The following is a 4,184-nucleotide window of genomic DNA, read 5'->3' as shown; positions in this document are numbered from 1 at the left end:
TCCAGACGCGCCTTCAAAACAAGAGCGCTCACTTCCGGTACTCGTTGTACCCTTCGATTTAGTTCTTGTAACTGTCATGATTTCTAAAGATGATGGTTATTCTCTTATTGTAAATATTGTAATTTGCTCTTTAGCCTTCAGGCCCATTTATCTTTTCCCCTTATTTCTTTAAAAAGGGACAATGCCTATTCATGAACATCTGCTAACTAAAGTAGGCTCGTTTCTGTCGTCCTGCTGTCGTCCCTTGGCAGGTTGCAAGTGTAAGCACAGTAATAATAATATTTATCAGCTGAATATTTATGAGCTTTGTTCATAAAATGAATGGCAAATGTATAACATTGTGTATAATGTATAACTGAAAAAACTGCGAAGCTAATGTCAAGCATAAAGAATGTTCCTTTGATTCTTGTGTAATCAACTCATCTCTGCTTCTTATACTTTCATTTCCAGTAAGTGCCATTAGACAATGTAAGAACATTCATATGACGGCTCAAACTTTCTCAACGGCACTAAAGTCGTCCCATCGGCGACAAAGATTATTCCGACGAATGGAAAATTGACGATGCAAATATTTATGAAAGGAAAGATTGCATTTGAAGAGCTCTCGGGTGTCATAACGTTACTGAGGAGCGCTTGCGGCAAAATACTTCAGGGGTCAACAATGGTGGACATTTTTCACAGCATATTTCTTGCAATGGTGAAATTGGCACGTCATAGGGGCAACGGATCTGTCTCAGCGCCCAAGACGACGAAAGCATTTTCGTGGCTCAGAAACTTCATTCCAGCCTCGATGCCGAGCTGGGAAGAAGTTATGGAAATGAGCCCCACTGTGATGTCACAATAATGACACATTTAGAATGATTCACTCGCAGACACATTTTGAGAAAGGGCAGATAACTCAAGAGTGACTGGGTTATTTAAGTTGACACTCGGGGAGCGGGCAGCCACTCGCACCGCAAAGAGAGTACGCTGACGCGTTTGGCTGCTGCTTCGCCCTCCAGAAAGGTTTTTCTCTTGCGTTTCAAATGGCTGAATTTGACCGGGATCCAGGTCGAGCCCGGGTCGGCTTACATCGGTCTCGGTGCCGTGGATGCTCGCTGTCTCGTTTCTAGCTAGCTAGCGTATTCGTAGACGTAGCTAGCTAGCGCAGCATTCGTCATCTGCCACGCTGCGTTCGATCGTGCCCTCCCCGTTCAGCGGGCTCGGCCGTCGGACGCCTCCTTCTGCAGAGATCGTGGTCTCGGTAGAGGGCTACGATCTTAATCCGGCGTCCCGTCCGTGTGGTTGACCGCGGCATGGACACCGGCTCGTGCAATGAACGCTCTTTTTCGTTTAATTGTAAAGCGTCCTTGGGTGTCATGAAAGGCGCTCTGTCAAGGCAACGTATTATTATCAATATCCATTTATCCATCCAATTACTGCCGCTCGTCCAAGGTCGGGTCGCGGCGGCAGCAGCAACTGGAGCGGGGACGCCCAGACTTCCCCTCTCCCCCAGCCACTTCGTCCAGCTCTTCCTGGGAATCCCGAGGCATTCCCAGGCCAGCCGGGAGACGTGGTCTCTCCGGCGTCTCCTGGGTCTGAGCCCCTACCGGATGACCGAGCTTCTCACCCTATCTCTAAGGGAGAGCCCGGACACCCTGCGCAGGAAAGTCATTTCGGCCGCTTGTACCCCATATCTTGTTCTTTCGGTCACGAGCCGCTGCTGGTGAGGGTAGGAACGTAGATCGGCAGGTAAATAGAGAGCTTTACCTTTCGGCTCAGCTCCTTCGTTACCACAAAAGATCAGTTGCTGATTTCCATCCCAGCCGCTTCACACTCGGCCGCAAACTGCTCTAGCGAGACCTGAAGATCGTGGCCTGATGCAGCCGTCAGAGACGTAAAACTGACGTTGCCAAACCGGAGCCCCTCTACACCTTGGTTGCGCCTATAAATGATGTCAATAAGGGGAATGAACAGAATCGGTGACAAAGGCAGCGAGAGTCCAACTGTCACCGGAAACGTATTCGACTTACTGCCGGCAATGCGGACCAAACACTGACACGCCGTTTCAGGGGATTCGGTACCCCATACTCCCGAAGCCCCCTCCACAGGACCCCCGAGGGAGAGGGTCCGACGCCTTCTCCAATCCACAAAACACATGAAGACTGGTTGGGCAAACTCCCACGTACCCTCAAGGACACTGCCGAAGGTGTAAACCCGGTCCACTGTTCCAGGGTCAGGACGAAAACCACATTACTCCTCCTGAATGTGGGATTCGACATCCTGACGGACCCTCCTCTCCAGCACCCCTGAATAGACCTGACCAGGGAGGCTGAGGAGTGTGATCCTCCTGTTGTTGGAGCACACCCTGCGGTCCCCCTTCTTAAAAAGGGGGACCACCACCCCGATCTTCCAATCCAAAGACACTGCCCCCGATGTCCACGCGATGTTGCAGAGGCGTGTCAACCGGGACAGCCCCACATCATTCGGAGGCTTGAGGAACTCAGGGTGGATCTCCTCCACCCCCGGGACCCTACCACCGAGGAGCTTTTTAACCACCTCAGTGAGTTCAACCCCCGAGGTAGGGGAAGAGACCCCAGACTGTGCTTCCTTCTGGGAAGGCGTGTCGGTAGAATTAAGGAGGTCTTCAGAGGTACTCGGCCCACCCGTTCACAAGTCCCGAGTCGAGGTCAGCACCGCCCCGTTCCCACCATACATTCATTCATTCATTCACTCATTTTCCGTACTGCTTCTCGTCACGCGGGTCGCGGGCGTGCTGGAGCCTATCCCGGCTAACTCTGGGCGAGAGACAGGTACACCCTCAACTGGTCGCCAGCCAATCGCAGGGCACATAGAAACAAACAAACATTTGCAGTCACATTCATACCTACGGGCAATTTAGAGTCTTCAATGAACCTCGCAACCATGTCTTCGTGATGTGGGAGGAAAGCGGAGCGCCCGGAGAAAAGCCACGCAGGCACGGGGAGAACATGCAAACTCCACACGGGCGAGGCCGGGGAGCGAACTGTGAGGCGGCTGTGCTAACCAGTCGGACACGCTTCCCCCCGGTACACACGTTGTTATTGTCGTCATTATTATTGTTCACAAAATATTCAAATGTCTATTATCCCTAACATGCCCCCTTTTCGTAATCATTAGATTGCTCGTTTGAAATTGATCCAAAAGCCTCACGTAAGCGGTGAGCTTGAAATGTTACGCGATACAAAATTGCCTCCAAAACACGGACGTCACGTCACAGTATGCGCCGCATTCGACAAGCGCGAGAATGGTCGCAAACGTTTCCAACTTGGGAGGGATTTGGGGAATCGCAGCAGCAGACTTTGATCAATTGAGTTCACTGTGGCTGCAAAAGCTGAGTCGTGTTTCACAGGAAGCCGCTTCAGGCCAATTTGAGGGCATAAGGCTCGACTTCCTGTCAGCTCGGCGGCGGCACGAAGACGAGCTCACGTGAGCCGCCGTCGACTCCCGACGCAAACTTTGGTTTCACATCATCTCGTCGGAGGCGCACGGTTTGTGCAAATCGCAGTTTCCGAACAACTGCACGATGACGTCACCATAAAGCGGACGTGTGCGTTATGGTGCGTTATGGTGGCACACGTCAGATGTGTCAGATGTGAAAACACGAGGCCATGAGAAATCATTTGAAAACTTTTTACACTTCTAACCTGTACAAGCCGACTGAAATAAAAAAGTCAATCTTTTGGAGAGGGGAAATAAAAACAAACAACTGAGACCGACGGTGCACAGCCTCTCATAAATAATGTGGCTGTGTTCAGAATGAAGGCATCACATTCAAACGCACAGCGCACATTTCAAGGGCCTCTGATGTTCTCGCAGCCTTTTCCTGACATTTTTACAGTAACTTCTTCCAGCAAGTCGAGCTCTGCAATGAATTTCCACAGAGTCAGAGGGATCTCATTCTTCAAAGAAGTCGCAAGGAAAAGAGGGTGGGCGAAAACCTGCGAAGACCAGAAGCGGTCAGGGAGGCCGACGTTGAAGGAGCTGCTGGAATTTCCGGCGAGTACGTGCTGCGGCAAACCCCCGTCCGTCTTCCTCACATCTGGGCTATGACGTGTGCGCCTGAGGCCGCATCATCACCGATGAAAAGAAATGATTCATGCCACGAACGACTTGACCAGTTGTCGTTCCGTTCTTGCAATTGAAGCATCCGAATGATCACATTT

Source organism: Phycodurus eques, chromosome 14 (assembly GCF_024500275.1).
Source record: "Phycodurus eques isolate BA_2022a chromosome 14, UOR_Pequ_1.1, whole genome shotgun sequence".
Taxonomy (NCBI): Eukaryota; Metazoa; Chordata; class Actinopteri; order Syngnathiformes; family Syngnathidae; genus Phycodurus; species Phycodurus eques.
The sequence above is the reverse complement of the archived record's forward strand: the minus strand, read 5'-3'. Positions refer to the sequence as shown.